This window comes from Carica papaya, chromosome 9, assembly GCF_054855325.1.
Source record: "Carica papaya isolate Zhongbai chromosome 9, ASM5485532v1, whole genome shotgun sequence".
In the NCBI taxonomy this organism is placed as follows: domain Eukaryota; kingdom Viridiplantae; phylum Streptophyta; class Magnoliopsida; order Brassicales; family Caricaceae; genus Carica; species Carica papaya.
In genome coordinates, this window is record NC_142317.1 from 17,881,948 (window position 1) to 17,904,880 (window position 22,933).

The 22,933-nt window shown below is 28.9% G+C and overlaps 3 pseudogenes; all 3 read right to left on the reverse strand.

The window, feature by feature from the left end:
- Positions 1 to 22,933, reverse strand: part of LOC148240140 (protein kinase PINOID-like) — a 72,129-nt pseudogene that overhangs the window by 24,272 nt on the left and 24,924 nt on the right.
- On the reverse strand, positions 4,358 to 7,302 carry LOC148240141 (alkaline/neutral invertase E, chloroplastic-like; annotated as a pseudogene).
- On the reverse strand, positions 13,301 to 14,444 carry LOC110810518 (alkaline/neutral invertase E, chloroplastic pseudogene; annotated as a pseudogene).

The window sequence follows — 22,933 nt, forward strand, 5'->3', positions numbered from 1 at the left end:
AAAAATGGTTTTACTGAGAGAAAAGAGATTTTTTTTCGAATCTGCAATGCTCACTACATCACCATCAATCCCCTCTCATTATTTATTAAAGCGTCAGTTCTGCTCATCAATCGTCAAATACTGTATTTTAAACAGTAAATGTACGTCATTTTATTTATTCATTTGTATAAGATTAAATAATTCATTCAAGTTAAGTTCTACTTTATTATTTGATTGACCTACAAAATTAGTTGTATTTCTTACTAGTATGGTATTAGTTTATACAATGTAAGTCAATACAATAACATTCATTACAACATTTACTTTTTTAAAGAAAAAATCATCATCCATTAACAGTAAAAACCATTTTGCTCAAGCAAGTCAACAAGAAACTTACGCTCACGAATAAATATATATCTTTCAATAGTCCTTAGTACATTTCTAGCTAAGTTATGTACTATTCGATTAAACTTTTTTTCATTACTCCAAAGGGTTCTTAGGAAAATTCGCATCAGATACTTTGTCCCTACAAATTAACAAAAAAGAAGACCAAATAACTAAAACCCATCAATTACTCAAATATGGGGTTAATAACTACTCAAATCTATATCGAGATATATATTATGTACACATACAAAGCTTTATCCATGTCTGATAAGGTGATTTCAGATTCAGCCAAGAATGTGGAAAGCAAATCATAGAAACAATTAGGACCGCAACTCGAATCTCCTTTCATTTCATACATTGCTACAAGAAAGTGATCTACCATATCCTTTAACAAAAATTGAATACAAATCAATCAACGACATTGATATATATATATACATGATCGGTAAAAAAAATAAGAGAAAAATAGATAAGATTTTAAGCACTAAACCTCTTGTTCCATCGAGTGGATCATGTAGAGGAGCTGTGTGCTTCAATCCTCCTATTTGAAATGATTGGATAAGAGTTGTAACAACCCATACCTCCATAGGGAGTCGAGGTACTGTAAGAACTTCTATTCATAGTGCAAAAAATACAATAAACTTCTATCTCCAAATAAAAATAAGTATGTCCAAGCATAGTGTTCACATTCCTTGACAGTGAGGGTTAACCATTACGTCTATCTAAAATCAATAAAATATCTAATTAAAGTTTGTGTAATTCATCCTTTCCTATATGTGCATCACAGAGAACACTGTATTTCCTCACCTAAATCAACTCTGAGAGTTTGTTTGTTCTATTTTTAATCCCATTCCTACTTCTAAACAACATCACTTTCACCCTCACAGAGAATATTATCTCTGCTCACCTAGATTTGCCTCCTATAACTTTATATTTATTTTGTTTTTAATCTATTTCGAGTTCATTTCCTTGTCTTTGCTCACTAGTACCATCATTTTCCAAACAAACATCAAGAGAATTAAATATAAAAGATAATAGAATAATTATTCGCAAACAGACATCAGATTCAGACCACTATTTCTCTCTTTTTTTATTTCCTATCCCTCTCCCGTTCTCATCCTTTAAGTTTTCCTCCTATGTTTCTAGCATATCTCCTTTGTCCTCTCCTCATAGCTGTCCACATAATAATTCCTTCATTTCATTCGATCTTTTTTTCATCCTTAGATCTCACTCTCCATTTTTTTTATTTTTACTCCTGATTCTAATCCGATTTCAAGAAAATTTCCCTATTCCCAAATCAACTCATTTCTTCCCAAAAAAACCTCGAAGAATTTAGAAGATAAATTCTATTTAAGTGGTGAGAGTAAAATTTCACTTGCCTTTGTTCTCAGTGACGACGTTAATGTGATTAACGAATTCCTCCCTTGTTACGCACCCAATTCCACTGCTAGCTGATTAATCTGATTGAAAAAATCGCACAAAAACTTCCTCTCGGTTTACCCTAGCTGCGAATTTTCTTCCTCTCCGTCTTCTCCTGTAGCCTGATGTCCTCTTTTAAAGTGAAGAAGGAACCATCATAACCGTTGAGGATGGCAACAAAATCCCTAAATTAAATAAAGATTACAAAATAGTTTTTTATAATTGAGGCATAATCAATATTTTTACTTTTAATAATTAAGGTAGAAACTTATATCGTTTTTTTAAATATAATTATATATTTATCTATTTACATTTTAAAAAGAAGATTTTTATCCCTTTAATTACTTAAGTAGTAATCAAATTTTTAAATCTTAAAGACTAATGAAGAAAAAAAATCTCTAAACTTTGACTTCTAATAAGCATTCAATTTTCTAAATTTAGATATTCTTTAAGTCTAATCCTATAATTGTTTGTTTTATAGATAACATAATGAAAATAATATTAAAACTCTAAAATATTTTATTACATAAGTTCAAAATAATGAAAATAAGATTTCTATCTCTTTAAATTTTAAAATTTAAAGACTAATATAGAAAGAAATCTTTAAATTTTTACTCCTAGTGAGTATTGAATTCTCTATATTTAGATATTTTTTAAGTATAATCTTGTAATAATTCTTTTAAAGGTTACATACTTTAGAATAAAAATAATGTTAAAACTCTAAAATATTTGATTACATAAGTTTAAAAGTAGGTTATGACACTTCTATTTTTTTTTTCTTTCTTAATGCATTTGGCTTTTCTTTCAATCGTTCTTTAATGCTATGATTTATATTTATGATGTAATATTTAGATAGAAAACAATAAGATAGTTTTTTTTTTAATAAAATTAGGTAAATTAATTTCTTCACCACAATATGATTTCTTCATAATCTTGTCCTCACATTTGTTATTGTGCTACGATGTGATAAATTTTAGGTGATTTAGAAAATAATTGGGAGAAAGAGGAGGAAAAACATAAGGAACTGAAATAGGAAAACAATAGTTAGAGTAGAGGCATTATAGAGGTAAGTTCTCTCTTTTTTTTTCCTAATGCATAACACACAATTAGGTAGTAATTATAAAGTAGATTCATAATAAAAAGTCATATTCTTCTAATGATTCCTAAGTTTCTGACTGCGAACTAACTCAAATCACATATTTGACTTTCTATAAAATTACCTCGTTACCTTAAATAACAGAAAAGCATAAAAGGACAATCTAAATTAAATATTTCTAAAAGTATATAAGTGTACTTACATTAAGTACTATTAAATCTATTTTGTTCACTTGATTCTATTTTTACTTTTTGTGTAATTACCAGTAATCTTTTACATGTTGAATTAGGTATTTATTCATTAATTTTATTTTTGAACCACTTATATTTTTAGCTTGAATTCATTGAATGAAATTTTATTTCATAATCCTTCATATGTAGGAAGATCAATTAGAATTCAGTTTTCAAAAAATATAAATAAGAGAGTTTAAATATTAAAATTATGATATATTTCAAAATTATAAAATATGGGAGAAATGTAGCAATTAAATTTCTTAAGAAAATGATGAAGCTTCTTTAGAAATTAAAGCAAATGGGACAATGAGATACATATACAAATATTTTAACTTCTAATACAATACTATACTATATCCATTTTTACAATATAGTTTTTCAATGAGTAGTGTAATTTGACCCACAACCTAAAATTTTATGTAATTTCTTCATTTACAAATTAAAAATATATTCATATATATGAGGTTAATTTCTATTGTTGTTGGAAATATATTTATTTTTTTATTTTTGATATTTTTTGTGGTACAGTTTGAGAGAAGGATTGTGGCTAATGCTAGAACGAGATGAAGCAAAAGTTATTGAATGCTATATATTTAGTTTCCTTTATGACCTGATGCTAAGAACTAAAAACTTACAAGTTTGTAGTAATACAAAAATATGTAATGAATAAAAATATGAGTTTGCAAGAAATATCTTATCATCACTCTCTAATCACTCTCTCAGACAATTCTTTACGTATTAGTTGAATTTTTTCAACTGATCTAGAATCAACCGAAAAAATGTATTAAAAAGTTCTATTGTCAAACATTAATTTAGATGGCAAGGTGATGATTTACAAGAAAGAAAAATACCATAACCAATACAAAATGATTGACAAGGTATAGAAAATATCATAATCGAATAATGGAGTTACAATAATGTAAAGGTACTCTTGATTTACAGTGAACTCTTTAAAAGAATTCCTTTCACTCCTATAATACTATATATATGATATAAAGTCTATAAACAGGAAACAATTTGTTTAATCTCCAATCCAAGAAGATGTTTCAAGCTAATGTTAAGGATTAGCATCTTTACATTAAGATACTATGACACTCAAATCACTGCTCAAAAGCTTTAACCCCCAAATAAAATGAAAATAAACCATTCTTATCATGACACTTACACATTTATGTTGTTTAGATAGGTAAGTTGAGCCACAAATTGTAGTTACCTGTCCTTGTGTGAAAGCAGCTTTAGAATCTTACACTATGTATAGCTTTTGAGAGTTCTTTCGAGTATGCTTTCTCTTAGGGTTAGCACTTATCATACAAAAAAAGGCATTAACAAGATCATAATCCTCTTCAGTTATCAAAATTTTGGCTGCACTTGGGTCTGCAAGTAGAAGCTTAGCCACAAGGTATCCAGCAATTGACCATGTCTTGAATAACCGTGCTTGCTTCCTGATGAACATTCCTCTTTTCGTGTCATAGTATTAAGGCCACTTGTCTCTTGATATGCATCTTTCAACAACTTCAATAGCTCTTGTAGTGATTTATGGTCTTTTCATCTTTATGGCTGCAATAGTAAGCTACAAAAAATCCATTTTTAAAATCTTAAGCCGCACTGCCAACATTCCCTCATTATTACTATTTGATAAAACATCAACAAGGTGCCATATCCTATTAGATTCAAGCATGACAACTCAGGAAACTTATACCTAAATATAACTTCTACAAAGGGTTCTTTGGAGTAATAAATAAAACATTAGCAGCAGAGAGAATATTTAAGCATAACAAACTAACCTACCATAGCAGAGTTTTCCAATAACCACATTGTGGTAAGACCAAGGCCTGTATTAGAAGGAAATGTAGTGAGAAATTTTGAAGATAATGAAGAAATAGATCATAAATAAATAATACGAGAGTATATATCTTACGTGTTCTTAGGATCATTACCAGAGATTATTTGCCACTCTTGACCTTCAAGAGTGTTATAACATATCTTGAATGGCATGTCTACTACCAAATCTGCCCATTTCGCTTCAATAAGATCAAGTATGGCATGTGACTGATCAGTTGTTGCTAGACTACTTACAACAGACCAAATGTTTCTGAGAGGAAAAAAATTAGAAATCCATATGTGCTACCTGTAAGTTTCCAATTAGATAACCTCCTTAATTAGGCATCCATTCCACTAACCAAGGAAAAATTTGATCTGGGTAAATGTTGAACTTATTAACTACATCATATGAGTACTCCTAAGTCTTGAAATGATAAATCTCATTCAATTTTTGCAAATAAATCCAATAACACTCCCTGATGTTGAATGAAGGAGCTAGTAAGCGATTATTCAGTGCCCAGATAAGATCAGCAGATCCATCTTCTGGAGCAAGCATTTCATGTGCATAGAGTAAGGCATGAAAAAACAATGCCTGCAAGAAAAAAAAAAGATTAACTGGAGATATCACAAAAAAAGAAAGTAAACAAATAAGATCTCTTAGTTACCAACTTATAAATTCAAATAATAGCTTATTCATGTAGGCTAGTGAGTCAAATCATAATCTGTTGTTTCCACCAACATGTTACAAACATACTTAATGCACAAACCAGATCTCCATAGTGTCAAACATGTAAGCTATGAACTATCTCATAAAATATAAGCTATAAGCTATAAAATTCCCATCATTTTAGGGAGTTGACCATTCGAAAGTAACCACAAATATAATGAGTAACAATTCTAATAGTTGAACATTTTCTGAATCGACCAGACTGGAATCATGTACTTATTACACTGCTAGAAACTCACTTGAAAGGCACCAAAATATGATATCAATTTAACTCAAGCTTGTCAAGTACTTAATCCTTGCTTTATTTTCAAACTTCCACTATCTTTTTCCAAATTGATTTAGTTTTATAATTTCACTTCCAGCATAGTTGCCACAAAAAGCGCCTATTACACCATGTGCAGAATTATTCTGTATGACTACTGTTTTGCTACAAAAGTCACAAGCTCTAATAAATCAAAAATTGAATACCAAATGTCCATTATCATTTTAAATGAACCATAAAGGCAATTTTTTCTTTGCCTAAAATAAATAATTGATGAACATATATGGCTATTTAAATAACTGTTATGACAAAAAATGAATCTACCCAGATGATTCCTTTATTCCACATAATAGAGTTAATTACCCACCCTTTTTACTGAGATGGTTAGGTTTTAAAACTTACAAGTGTAAATAGAATGTAAATAGGAAATGACTTGGTCTAGTACAAAGTCAGTGTTGGATGACCCTCTTCTCCATTTGCTTTGTTTAGTTGCAAGAGGTTTTGTTTTCAGCAGTGAGACCTTTTTACACCATAGACAAGTTATTGTTGTTTCTCTCAATAGTCTGTCGATTGGCACGTAAAGGTGACTGTTGGATATGGTCGATGACATAGCGTCGTTATCGATTGCAGAGGAGGAGGATGGGGGTTGGGACTTAACTGAACTTATTCGTGAACAACAAGAGTTATATGACCTCTATTTGGTAGGAAGATTCTTGACGAAAGTGGTTGTAAAGTTTAAACCGATGAAGAATACATTGGCAGACCTATGGAAGTTAAGAGGAGCAAATATTGTAGATCTCAGTTCTGGCCATTACTTATACAAATTTTTTTGTGAAGTGGATTTCCAAAGAGTGCTCAATAGAGGTCCATGGACTTTTAACAACCACTTGTTGGTTGTGCACTGCCTTAGGGAGGGAGAACATCAATTGAAAGTAGCCATTGACACGAGCTTTTTATGGATAAATATTCACTCACTCGCACCGAATTTTGTATCAGAGACAATGGCTAGGCAGTTGGGAACCTGTTGGGGGGCTTTGTTGACTATGACACACGTTCATCTTCTATGGCTGGGATGGAAGGTTGTCTATGGGTTCGGGCGACCATTGATGTCCGAAAGCCTCTATTCAGAAAAAGAGTCTCAACCTGAGAAATGGGGAATCAACATTTGCAATCTTCAAGTACGAACGCCTACCTTTATTCTGCTTCTTGTGCAGTTGGTTGGGGCATTCGAAATCTTTATACAAACTCCACATCTGTTCCAATACAGCATCGCTGCAGCGGGGGTGGGATGAGTCCCTCCATGCAAATCCCTGACGGAATTCCACTTTGATGAGTAGATGATTACGGGATGAACAAGAGGAAAAACTGACGGAATCATGAGCGAATATCCCAGCAAGTATCTCAATGATAGGGGAAAGGAAGGAAGAGACGAGTATCTCGGCCGAAGCGGGAAAGAAGGGAGATTCTTCAAATTTTTATTAAAAAATATAAATTTATACATTTTATTAATTATTTGTTACTTATCCACTAATAATAACACAACTTATCAATAATAATATATAGAATGTATAGTTGATAGTCCGAACTATAAATACAACATTTATAGATTATGGTGAAAGTACAAATGATTTATCTAAAAAAATTAACAATTGATAAATTTATATTTAATTAAATTATAAAATGTTCAAATAATTTTTAAGAAATGAAAATTAATTTTATGTAAAATTAAAATAAAAAATTTTAAATTCTATCAATTTTTATTATTTTATAATTTGTTTCATCTCGTAATTGAATGAAATACGAATTTGCTAATCATCTTAGTGAATAAATTGGAATTCACTTATATTTTCTTATGATTCGATAATTGATACATACCCAATAAAAGTAACTACAGTTATTTAACTTTTCTTATTGTTAGATCTTTTTTAGAAATACACACACAAACACACAGATATATATATATGTGTGTGTGTGTGTGTTTAATAAATTTAAAGAGCTATTGTAACTTGATATAATGCTAAATCACTATAAAGTTTTCAGTGGAATTTATAATAGGAAGCGGATATGATGATGATGATTGTCATATCATACATGAGAATCACTAAATATATATATATATGAGAAAAAAATATATTTTTTGGTTATGATAACTCAAAGTTGAAAAATAAAGGAAATGAAAATTATAATATTTTTTTTGGGTTAAATTTATAAATGAAAAATAATTACTATAAGAAATAATAAATAATAAATAATATCCGTTATTAATATAATGATGAGTTAGCTACCGAGATTCAAGATAGAATTTAAAAAGAAAATTAATCCTTTCCTCTTTCCTCTTTTGTTAAGAGTTCTTATGTGAAAAAAAGATTTATCCTTCATGAATGATAGCGTAATTACTATTGAAATAATTAATAATAAATATTTTAATATAAAATCCAAGTCTATTTCTTGTTCTTTAGTATTTATGTTAATAAATAATTTAAGAAAAATACTAATTCGGATTTTTTTGCTTATTATAATTGTTCTAATTAAAAGAATCTAGTCATTACAGAATATTATTTTCATTTGGATATGTCATGACTCTTTAAGACAAAATGCAATTTGATTAATATATCTCTACTAACACAGTAATAAGTTAAATCTTTTGATTTTATTGAATCAAATATTGTAAATAAATCATCATTAATCCATATAATTAAATATAAAAAGTGAAAAGTTTTACATTTTATAAGATTAAGACTTGTTGTCTTCAAGAAAAATGTGAGAAACTTAACTATTCAAACATCATAAATTAGATCAATTAGTGAATATAGTAAATAAATTTTATACTTATTTTTTATTGTACATATTATTTATATATTTCTTTACTGAGTTTTTCTTAAAAATTTTTTAATTTTTTTTTTATAAAGGTGCATAGGCAGTGAATGCAACCAAATATGAATTCTCAGTAATGAAGGAAAAAATAAAAATCCTTTCTCGAGTAATATTCTATTTTATATATTTTATAAAATTTATTTTCATATATACGTTTTTCTCCTATAGATTTCGTAAAAATTTTAATTGAATTTAAATTTACAGACTTATACAGTATAAAATATTCTACATTTTTAATAGAAATTAAACTCATAAATTTTAAATAGAACATAAGAATTTTAACTATTATCATATTATTATAATTTATTATAATTATCAATAGCTATAATTATGCAACGGGAAAAACAGATTTTCAATGAAGGAAAACTCATGTTGTATAAGTATGCAAATTTAAATTTAATTAAAATTTTCACCAAGTCCAAAAAAAAAAAGATATATATGAAAATAAAATTTTACAGAATATATAAAATAAAATATTACCGTAAGAAGGATTTTCATTTTTTCCTTCACTAATGAGAATTCATGTTTGATTGCATCTAATGCTTCCATGCACTTTTTTTTCCTCAAAAAAGGAAATTAAAAAAAAAAAAAAAAACTCAGTAAAGAGATATATTAGTAATATCTGTAATAAAAAATAAGTATAATGTTCATTTATTACATGAATATATAAAGACTACTAATTAATTTATGACATCAATTACATATAAAAGCTTACCCTTCCTTACTCTTTTTATGAAATGTCTTCGCGAATTCCTTACATTTCAATGCCATGACAAGCGTAAAGGTTGCAATTAATATCAGCTAATTATTTTTTTAAAAATAAAAACTGGGTACATCTATCATCAATCATAACACAATACAAATAATCTCCAAGTAAGAATACACATAAAAATATAGTTTGACTCGAGATTAGTCAAGTTATATATAGTAATTACAATACAATACAAATAACTTTCAAATGATGACACACATAAAAATATAATCTGACTCAAGCTTATAATCTCTTGTAAAAGAATAAACACATTGACTATTAAACTAATTATTTAATTAATTAAGTATACATATATATAGTTAATTAAATTAATAATTATTTATCTTTTTGGTAGATATCTAAGTACTTTTATCCTTATCTATAAGAGTATGAGTTCAAATCAAACTATACATATCATGATATAGCATTTAACTATTAAAATGTACGAATTTCTAAAAGCAAAAATTATATTTGAGAATTTTTATTATTAAATATATATTATAAGATCAATAATAACACACATAAATATTCCAAATTAAAGAGTTTTGAGCTGTGATGATTAGTATTACTTATATACCTTGAGGAGGCTCTTTTAATCTAGATGCAAAGTGCACAAATCATAGGAAAATCTACATCAGATATTTTTTCCTTGCAAATTAAGATAAGAAGACCAAATAACTAAAACTCATCAATTAATCAAATATGGTTAATAACTACTCAAATCTATATCCAGATATATATTATGTACAAATACAAAGGTTTATTCATGCCTGATAAGGTGATTTCCGATTCAGCCATGAAGGTGGAAAGCAGATCATAGAAATATTAGGACCGCAACCAAAATCTCCTTTCATTTCATACACTGCTGCAAGAAAGTGATCTACCATATCCCTTTAACAAAAATCGAATGCGAATCAATCAACGACATCGATATATATACATTGATATATATACATCGATATATATTATGTACTAACCAAAATATATAAGATATTAAGCATTAAACCTCTTGTTCCATTGAGTGGATCATGTAGAGGAGCTGAGTGCTTCGATCCTCCTATTTGAAATGATTAGATAAGAACTGTAACAATCCATGCCTGCATAAGGAGTCGAGGTACTGTAAGAACTTATATTCTTAACACAAATAAAAATAAGTATGTTCAAGTGTAGTGTTCACATTCCTTGCCAGTGACAGTTACCCGTTACATCTATCTAAAATAAAGAAAACATCCTTCTTAATCCATGTCTGATAAGGTGATTTCAGATAGTTGTGAATTTTCTTTCTCTCCCTCTTCTCTTATAGCCCGACATCCTCTTTTAAAGTGAAAGAGGAACCATCATAACCGTTAAAGATGGCAACGAAATCCCTAAATTAAATAGAGATTGCAAAATAGTTATTGATAATTAACGCATAATCAATATTTTTACTTTTAATAATTAAGGTAGAAACTAATAACATCTTCTTAAATTTAATTATATAATTATATATTTACTTTTTGAAAAGAAGATTTTTATCTCTTTAATTACTTAAGTAGTAATTAAATTTTTAAATTTTAAAGACTAATGAAGAAAAGAAATCTCTAAACTTTAACTTCTAATAAGCATTCAATTCTCTAAATTTAGATATTCTTTAAGTCTAATCTTATAATAGTTTTTTTATAGATAACATAAAGAAAATAATATTAAAACTCTACAATATTTGATTACATAAGTTCAAAATAATGAAAATAAGATCTCTATCTCTTTAATTTTTAAATTTTAAAGACTAATGTAGAAAGAAATCTATAAATTTTGACTCCTAGTAAGCATTGAATTCTCTATATTTAGATATTTTTTAAGTATAATCTTCTAATAATTCTTTTGAAGATTACATACTTTAGAGTAAAAAATAATGTTAAAACTCTAAAATATTTGATTACATAAGTTTAAAAATAGATTATGACACTTCTTTTGTCTTTTTCTTTCTTGATGCTTTTGGCTTTTCTTTCAATCTTTAATGCTATGATTTATATTTATGATGCAATATTTAGATGGAAAACAATAAGATAATTTTTTTTTTATATAAAATTAGCTCTATTAATTTCTTCACCACAATATAATTTCTTGGTAATCTTATCCTCACATTTGTTATTGTGTTACAATGTGATCAATTTTAGGTGATCTAGAAATATAAGAAGAGTTAGAAAATAATTGGGAGAAAGAGGAGGAAAACATAAGGAAATGAAATAGGAAAACAAGAGTTAGACTAGAGGCATTATAGAGGGAAGTTTTCTTTTTTTTACCTAATGCATAACGCACAATTAGGTAGTAATTATAAAATAGATTTGTTATAAGGAGTCATATTCTTCCGATGATTCCTAAGTTTCAGACTGCGAACTAACTCAAATAACATATTTTACTTTCAATGAAATTATCTCTTTACCCTAAATAACATAAAAACATAAAAGTACAATCTAAATTAAATATGTCCAAAAGTATATACATGTACTTACATTAAGCGGTATTTAATCTATCTTGTTCATTTGATTCAATTTTTACCATTTGTGTAATTACCAGTAATCCTTTATATCCTGAATTAGGTATATATTCATTAATTTTATTTTTAGACCACTTATATGTTTTGCTTGAATTCATTGAATGAAATTTTATTTCATAATCCTTCATATATATGAAGATAATTAGAATTCAGTTCTCAAAAAACATAAATACGAGAATTGAATTATTAAAATTGTAATATATTGTTAAATTTAAAATATGGAAGAAATGTGGCAATTAATTTCTTAAGAAAATGATGAAGCTTGTTTAGAAATTAAAGCAAATGGGACAATTAGATACATATACAAATATTTTAACTTTTAATACTATACTATACTATATATATTTTTGCAATATAATTTCTCAATGAGTGTTGTAATTTGACTCACAACCTAAAAATTTCTATGTAATTTCTTCATTTATAAATTAAAAAAAAATATATATATGAGGTTAATTTCTATTGTTGTTGGAAATATATTTATTTTTTATGGTACAGTTTGAGAGAAGGATTGTGCCTAATGTTAGAACCAAATGAAGCAAAAGTTGTTGAATGCTATATGTTTAGTTTCCTTTATGAGCTCATGCTAAGAATTAAAAACTTATAAGTTTGTTGTAATGCAAAAATATGTAATGAATAAAAATATGAGTTTGCAAGAAATATCTTATCATCACTCTCTAATAACTTTCTTAGACAATGCTTTACATACCAGTTGAATTTTTTCAACTGATCTGGAATCAACAGAGGAAATGTATTAAAATGTTCTATTGTGAAGCATTAATTTAGATGACATGGTGATGATTTATGAGATAGAAAAATACCATAACAAATCCAAAATGATTTACAAGATACAAAAAATGTCATAATTGAAAAATGGAGTTAAAATAATATAAGGGTATTCTTGATTTACAGTGAACTCTTTAAAAGAATACTACTATGTATATGATCTTTAACAGGAAATAATTTGTATAATCTCCAATGTAGGAAGATGTTTCAAGCTAATGCTAATCCTAAATCAACATATCATCCTTACATTAAGATCCTATCATACCTGAATCAATACTGAAAAGCTTTAACCCCTAAATAGAATGAAACATTAACCACTGTTATCATCACCTTTATACATCTAAATTGTTCAGATAGGTAAGTTGAGCCATAAATTGAAGTTACCTATCCTTGTGTGAAAGCAACTTCAGAATCTTATATTACGTAAGTCTTTTAGGAGTTCTTCTGACCACATTTTCTTTTGAGGTTAGCACTTATCATGCAAAAGAAGGCATTGACATGCTCAAAATCCTATTCAGTTATCAGAATTTTGGCTGTACTTGGGTCTGCAAGTAGAAGCTTAGCCACCAGGTATCCAGCAATTGACCATGTTTGGAATAACCGTGTTTGCTTCCCAATGAACCTTCCTCTTTTCGTGTCATAGTATTAAGGCCACTTATCTCTTGATATGCGTCTTTCAGCAACTTCAACAGCTCTTGCAGCAATTTCTAGCCTTTTCATCTTTATGGCTTCAATAATAAGCTGCAAAAAGTCTAATTTTAAATTCTTAAGCTGCACTGCCAACATTCAATCATTATTACTTTATTTTATAAAACATCAACAAGGTGCCATATCCTATTGGATCTAAGCATGACAACTCAGGAAACTTATTCCTAAATATAACTTCTACAAAGTGTCTGGAGTAATGAACAAAACATTAGTAGCAGAGAGAATATTAAGCATAACAAATTAACTTTCCATAGTAGAGTTGGCCAAGAATCACCATTGTGGTAAGACCAAGGCCTATATTAGAAGGAAATATAGTGAGAAATGTTGAAGATAATGATGAAATAGATCATAAATAAATAATATGAGAGTAGATATCATACGTGTTTTTATGATCACTACCAGTGATAATTTGCCACTCCTAACCTTCAGGAGCGGGATAACATATCTTGAATGGCATGTCTGCAACCAAATCTACCCATTTCGCTTCAATAAGATCAAGTATGGCATGTGACTGATCAGCTTTTGCCAGATTGCTTACAACAGACCACATGTTTCCTAGAGAAAAAAATTGGAAATCCATATGTGCTGCCTGTATGTTTCCAAAGAGATAACCTCCTTTATTAGGAATCCATTCAATCAACCAAGGAAAAATTTGAACTAGGTAAATGTTGAACTTGTTAACTGCATCATATGAGTACCCCTTAGTCTTGCAACAATAAATCTCATTCAGTTCTTGTAAATCAATCCAATAATACTCCCTAATGTGGAATGAACGAGCAAGTAGGTGGTTATTCAGTGCCCGGATAAGATAAGCTAATCCATCTTCTGGAGCAAGCATTTCACGTGCACAAAGTAAGGCAGAATAGAATAGTGAATGGAAGAAAAAAAATAAGGATTAACTGGAGATACCACAAGAAAAGAAGTTAAACAAATAAGATCTCTTAGTTACTAACTTATAAATTTAAATAATAGCTTATTCATGTAGGTTAGTGTGTCATATCACAATCTACTATTTCCACCAACATGTTACAAGCATACTTAATGCACAAACTAGATCTCCATGGTGTCAAACATGTAAGCTATGAACTATCTCAAAAAATATAAGTTATAAACTATACAATCTCTATCATTCTGGGGAGTTGCACCATTCGAAAGCAACACAAAATACAATGACTACCAATTTCAATTGTTGAACATTTTCTGAATCGACTAGACTAGAATCATATACTTATTACACCTGCCAGAAACTCACTTGAGAGGCACCAAGATATGATATGAATTTAACTCAAGCTTGTCAAGTACTTAATCCTAGCTTTATTTTCAAACTTCCACTATTGTTTCCCAAATTAATTTAGTTTTATAATTTCACTTCCAGCATAGTTGCTGCAAAAAGCCCCTATTACACCATATGCAGAATTATTTTGTATAACCACTCTTTTGCTACAAAAGTTGCAAGCACCAAAAAATAAAAAATTGAATACCAAATGTTCATTACCATTTTAAATGAACAATAAAGACAATTTTTTCCTTGCTTGAAATAAACGATTGATGAGCAAATATGGCAATTCAAACAACTATTAGCAAAAAAAATTAATCTACCTTAATGATTCCTTCATTCCACATAGTAGAGTTAATTACCTCCCCTTTTTACTAAGAGGGTTAGGTTTTAAAACTTACAAATGTAAATTGAATGTAAATAGGAATTAACTTGGTCTAGTACCAAGTCAGTGTTGGATGACCCTCTTCTCCATTTACTTTGTTTGTTTGTAAGAGTTATTATTTCCAACAGTGAGACCTTTTTTCACCATAGACAAGTTATTATTGTTTCTCTCAATAGTCTATAAATTGGCACGTAAAGGGTGACCGATGGATATGGTGGATGGCGTAGCGTCGTTGTCGATCATAGAGGAGGAGAATGGGAGCTGGGACTTAATTGAACTTGTCCCTGAACAACAAGAGTCATATGATCTATGTTTTGCAGGAAGATTCTTGACGAAAGTGGTTGTGAAGTTTGAACCAATGAGGAATACACTAGCAGACCTATGGAGGCAGATAGGGGAGTAAATATTGTAAATCTCAGTTCCGGACATTACTTGTACAGATTTTTATACGAAGTGGATATCTAGAGAGTGCTGAACATAAGGTCATGGACTTTTTACAACCACTTGTTGGTTGTTCACCACTTTTGGGAGGGAGAACATCCAATGAAAGTAGCCATTGACACGAGCCTCTTTTGGTTACAAATTCACTCACTCCCGTTAGGTTGGGTATCGGAGACAATGGCTAGGCAGTTTGGGAACCAGTTGGGGGGTTTGTGGACTATGACACACATTCATCTTCTATGGCTTGGACAGGGGGTTGTCTGCAGATTTGGTGGCCATTGATGTCTGAAAGCTTCTGTTCACAAGAAAGAGATTCAACCTGAGCAATGGAGAATCAACATTTGCAATCTTCAAGTATGAACACTAGCCTTTATTTTGCTTCCTGTGCGGTCCGTTGGGGCATTCAAAATCGTTATGTAAACTCCACATCCATTCTAGTGCGGCGCCGCTACAGCAGGGGTGGGATGAGTCCCTCCGCACAAATCCCTAACGGAATCATGCTCCGACAAGCAGATGGTTACGAGATTAATGGGGGGGGATTTGACAGAATCATGGGTGAATATCCTGACAAGTATCTCGGGGATAGGGGGAAGGAAAGAAGAGATGAGTATCTCGGCCGAAGCGGGAAATAAGGGAGATTCTTCAAATTTTTATTAAAAAATATAAATTTATACGTTTTATTAATTATATATTACTTATCAACTAATAATAACACAACTTATCAATAATAATATATAGAATGTATAGTTTATAGTCTGAACTTTAAATACAACTTTTATAGATAATGATGAAAGTACAAATGATTTATCAAAAAAATATTAAACTTTGATAAATTTATATTTAATTAAATTGTAAAATTTTAAAATAATTTTTAAGAAATAAAATTAATTTTATGTAAAATTAAAATAAAAATTTTAAATTCTATCAATTTTTATTATTTTCTAATTCGTTCATCTCGTAATTGAATGAAATAAGAATTTGCTGATCACTTTAATCAATAAATTGGAATTCACTTATATTTTCTTACGATTTGATAATTGATACATACCCAATAAAAGTAACTATAGTTATTTAACTTTTCTTATCGTTAGATCTTTTTTAGAACTACAAACACAAACACCCAGATATATATGTGTGTGCGTGCATTTGATAAATTTAAAGGGTTATTGTAACTTGATGTAATGCTAAATCACTATAAAGTTTTCAGTATAATTTATAATAGGAAGTGCATATGATGATGATAATTGTCATATCATACATGAGAATTAGTAAATATATATATATCGGAGAAAAACAATACGTTTTTTGGTTCTAATAACTAAAAGTTGAAAAATAAAGGAAATTAAAATTATAATATTTTGTTTGGTTTAAAATTATAAATGAAAAATAATTACTATAAGAAAATAACTAATAATATCAGTTATTAATATAATGATGAGTTAGCTATCGAGAATCAAAATAGAATTTTAAAAGAAAATTAATCCTTTCCTTTTTCCTCTTTTGTGAAGAGTTCTTATGTGAAAAAAAGATTTATCATTCATGAACGATAGCATAATTAATATTAAAATAATTAATAGAAAATATTTTAGTATAAAATCCAAGTCTATTTCTTGTTCTTTAATATTTATGTTAATAAATAATATAAGAAAAATGCTAATCCAGATTTTTTCGCTTATTATAATTATCCTAAATAAAAGAATCTAGTTGTTACAGAATATTATTTTCGTTTGGATATGTCATGACTCTTTAGGACAAAATACAATTTCATTACTATATCTCTACCAACGCAGTCATAAGCTAAATATTTTGATTCTATTGAATCAAATATTATAAATAAATCATCATTAATCCATATAATTACATCTAAAAATTGATAAATTTTACATTTTAATAAGATTCAGACTTGTTGTCTTCAAGAAAAATGTAAGAATCTTAACTATTCAAACACCATGTTTACGATAATTTATGAAAATTCTTAAAAACTTCATTGTATTGTGTGCTTAATTGTGATAAATGAACAATTGTCACAAACTTTAATGGGGGCATTTTTGGTGCTTGAAATGCATGTTCCCATGTTAATGGATGTTAGTGGCTATTTTCTCTTTTTCAATGATATCATCCTATGTTTACCTTATAAATAGTTAGCTCTTCTACTCTATCTTATCTTATTGCTACATTTCTCTATTGCTCTCCCTTTTATCTCTTTTCTTTCACTTTCACTTTTCCTCAAATTTTCTTGAAAGATTTCTAACTTTTACTTTTCTAGTTATGCAAATTAAAAAAATCTATTATCTACAGCTAAGCTTATTGCATCATGCAATTAACAAGTTAAAAAGCTCTTTTCTATACTCACCTTATCTGATTGACCTAGTGCATACCTCAATCCTTATAATGTATCCTCAAACATCAATTCCTATTTGTATAGAAAGTAAATGTTTGAGGTAAATTCTTCTATCTTTTCTCACCAAGATATTTTTACATGAAACTATTAAATATCAATGATTCATCCCGACCAACAACAACAAAATTTAAAATTTTTTGTAACAATACCCTTTAGTTTGTAACTATCTCTGTAAAATAAGTTTGAGTTTCAAATCAAAAAATTAAACATTAGGTCGAGCTTTTGACCTACTGTAGTTCCCTCAACTAAGGAAACCTAATAATCATGAAATGTTTCTTTCGCCTAAAAACAAAATAGGCACGTTTAGATTTAACTCAATTTAATCATGACATCACCACCAACATAAAAAAAGTTAGAAGTTTAAATTTGTTTTCCATGAAAAAGGAATACTTATTACAACCTACAGCGAATTTATTGGTATTGATTTTTAGAAGCTTTCACCCACCCCATCTGCCCAACAAAAGAAAACATAATTACTTTATAATATTGTTATTGAAAGCGATGAAAATAGATAAAATACTTATAGTGAAAAATTAAATATTGAAGTTAACTTTTATAAATTAAATAAAGGATAATAATTACTTTAGTTAAGTTACAGTAATTAAAAAAATATATAAATTTTATTTTATTCTTAATTAATTTAAAATTGAACTAAATTTGTTAAAAAGAAACTGTATTTGTTATAATAGAAAAATATTTGAGAGTAATATTCCCCATTTTCTAGAACTATTTGAATTAAAAGATTAAGGAATTAAAAAAAATAAATAAGAATCAAATCAAATAAGTTGTAAGAAGCAAGAGTACCTTAATTTAAAGGAGTGTGTTTGCGCTTGCGAGGGATGGTGCTAGCTTCCAACTGCATCACCATACATACCCCATTCAGTGAATAATAATAATAATAATAAAGATTTTAAAATCAAAATGTACAATGTTTAATATTTGAAAAAAATAGTTTTACTTTTTATTAAAATGTAAACTTTACATCTTCAGTGAAACTTAAACTCGTATATATTAAATAAAATACAAAAATTTTAACTACTACCATATTGTTATAATTTATTATAATTGTCAATAGCTATAATTATGAGCCGGCAAAACAGATTTTAAATATATATGAAAATAAAATTTTACAAAATATGTAAAATAAAATATTACCTCAAGAAGAATGTTTATTTATCATAATTACAATCTAATAGAAGAAGAGATAGTGGCAGAGGGTTAGAGAAGGAGAAAGGGAATAGAACCACAAGGTTGACAGAAGAAGAAATAGGAGGGTGATTTCTATGAAGGCTAAGCTAAAAGATGGTTGAATCATCCAACGGAAGGTACGATTAATTCACTCTTGAAACCTGAATTAGAAATAAATATTATAAATTTCCTATATCGTGGATGATGGATTTCTTACGAGTTCTATATGTGCATTTTGTATGATTTTGGTGTGATGGTGAAGAATATTCCTGTGTGGTAACTTAGTAGGGAAGTTTAAGGTAAATGGTGGATGAGAATGGGGATCATCAATCGGGTAAGGGAGAAAAGAAGTCTTGCGGTAAGGACCGTGTTGATAATAATTACTTCATGTATAGCAGGTATTAGTTCCAATCTGAGTTAAGCTTGGGGGTTTAAGGATATATCTTACTTGTGTTATGCAGATCGGTGAAAATCAACTAGTAGACCTCATAAGGGAACACGACGAGATCGGATACACATATATCAATAAGTAGTTGATGTGATTAAGGGCCTACAAAGGGGTAGAAATAAGGGAAATATGGAGAACAATAAGGTTAAAAGATAAATAACATACCGTGGTGCTAGGGAAATAGAAGCGAAGGGGAAGGGAGGACCCAATAGATGAAGTTTGAAACAAACTAGAAGGAAAATGTAGAAAGGGAAATGATAAAATGGCATAACTGAAATCAATGTACTATCAAAATCAATAAATTACAACCTGTTCACTAGTGGTGTGTGTGTGGCCATTTATGAGGTCGTGGAACTGATTCTGGTACGAGTTTAACAGTGATTTTGCATACTTATTGCTCATAGATGAATTGAAGAATTTTCAGGTGACCCATATCATTAAGTGACCAAATCAGCAAATGAGGGTGATAATAGAATAGTAATAATGATGAATGGGTATGAAAAGAGTTGAATACGGAGTCGTGAATGGACTGCGTAGTAGTGTGGTATACTGAGAACAACAAATGACCAAAAACTAGAGAGTAAATATTAAATAAGATTAAACTGAGACTAATCCACATCTTTCTGTATGCTGTTTCCTTTTGTGTGGTGTGAGTATGGCCTGTATTGGTCGTGGTGATGTGTATCAACTAACTAGTGATTAGTCAGCAGAGTAGACCAGATAATAGAGGGTCCGAAGGGGAGTAAATGTCCCAGATGTGTGATGTATATGAGACAAGAAGTGTGGCCGAGAAATAAAAACCCGAAAGGGTCGTGTCGGGTATACTAAGTGCAAGCTGCGTGTGTTATAATCTGGTGTGACCAATACAGATAGAGAGATAGATTGGTGGAGCCGAGAGTGAAATCTAGTGGAAGTGAAGTTAAAGGATAATAGAGAGAAGGGGTGTAATTATAAAAAAGAAAAGTGAAGAAATAATTAGGTGAATTAAGTCGCTATGTTGAGTGATCTTTTTGATTTGTATATACTGTTTATATATATATATATAAACTCCATATTGGATGAGAAAGGATAATGCAGGTAAGCAGAATAGTTCTGCAAAATGGATTAAAATGCAAGTATGTTAAATGTGGGTCATTTTTTTTAATTTGCATAATCTGTTATGGAGATTGAAATTACTTGAAAGTGGTTGGAAAAAAGAGAAAAACAGAAGGAATCTGCAAGAGAGAAAAAAAAAATCAAAATTGACAAGTTGCAAGTTGGAGTCGAAGCAGGGAATTGCTTTTATAAATCTTCATTATATAAGGGTACCAAGTTGGAGAAATGATAGGTGTTGGGGTGAGTATGAGATGGACTTGAGAATGATTTGGTTGAGGGAAGTCTTTGAGGAAAAATGGAGAACTTATCTACATCTATTTCAATTCTGTTGGTTTGAGTTTAAATTGATTTTACTAGGTTGTGTAGCTCATTCATTTATTATATTATAGAAACGGTTAAGTAGGAAGAAACTCAAGAACCTTCGGAGCGTCGCCATGAACTAGAATGTATGTAGAACTAACATTAAACTTTGGTGGATTAATAATTAGTATTATCATTTCTGTTAGTTTGTTATATTTACTGCTTGTTAGGTGATATTAGACACGACTATGGAAGCCCCTTTTTTTGTATGATAGTTGAAAATATAGCCTAATATGTTTACGAAATGAAGGGGACAAAAGGATGTACACTAATGAGATGATAGATGTTTGAAAGAATAGACATGTCATATTCTATATACTTGTAATGAGTCTTGTTGCAAGTGAACTCTCAGTTGTGTTAAGGTGTAAATCGTCAACATAGAAAGAATGAATAAATACTTTAGTGACACTGAGTCTTGTAGAAAATGTGGAATGTTACAGATATACACTAATTGCAGTACAATACAAGTAACTTTCAAATGATGACACACGAAAGTACAATTTGACTCGAACTTATGATTTCTTGTAAAAGAAGAAATGCATCAACTATTCAACTAATTAAATAATTAATTAAATATACACATATACCAAAAATATATATATATCCTGCTAATAAATATTTGGTTAATTAAATTATTAATTATTTATCTTTTGGGTGGATATCTATGTACTTTTATTCTTATCTACAAGAGTATGAATTCAAATCAGAATATACATCTCATGATATATCATTTATTGATTAAACTGTATGAATTTTTACGAACAAAACTTGTACTTGATAATTTTTATTATTAAATATATATTATAAGATCAATAATAACACACATAAATACTCCAAATTACAGAATTTTGAGGTGTGACGATTAGTATTAATTATATACCTTGAGGAGGCTCCTTTAATCTTGAAGCAAAGTGCACAAATTCTATGAAAATCTACATCAAATACTTTGTCTCTTCAAATTAAGAGAAGAAGACCAAATAATTAAAACCCATTAACTAGTCAAACGTGGTTAATAACTACTTAGATCTATATCGAGATATATATTATAGGCACATACAAAGCTTTAGTCATGTCTGATAAGGTGATTTCATATTCAACTACGAAGGTGGAGAGCAAATCAGAGTAATAATTAGGACCGCAACCAAGTACTCCTTTCATTTCATATGCTATTCCAAAAAAGTGATCTATCGTACCCTTTAAAAAAATCAAATGCAAATCAATCAATGATATTAATATATATACATGATTAGTAAATAGATAAGAAAAAAATAGATAAGATGTTAAGCACTAAACTGAAGTGGTAGAGAGTCATAATGAGTTTATTATTTGTAATAAATTGCTGATAATCTACGTCATTCTAGTGATTGATATTTAGGTTATCAAAATTCTATGCATGAATGAACTTTCATATTTTTGTATTTCGTTTTCTGAGTTTGGATTAATCTTGCCAAAAATTTTATGAGAAAAAATATTTTGTTTAAAAAAATAGGAGTTTAATTTAATCCATTTATAATATTGTATAAACAACAAAGATGGTTTTTATCCAAATAAATTACTTCAACTGATAAATGGCATTATATTGGCACTTTTAACAACCATTAGTTGTTTCTAAAAATTAGACAATAGACGAAAAAAGTTTACCAGCAGATTTATATTATCACTAAAAATCAAAATGCCACAAAGTAAATTTTTGGCAAATGGAGGAAGCCACATATCCATTTCAAGCACAACCTGTCCATTTCTTTATTTGAAAAAAATTATTT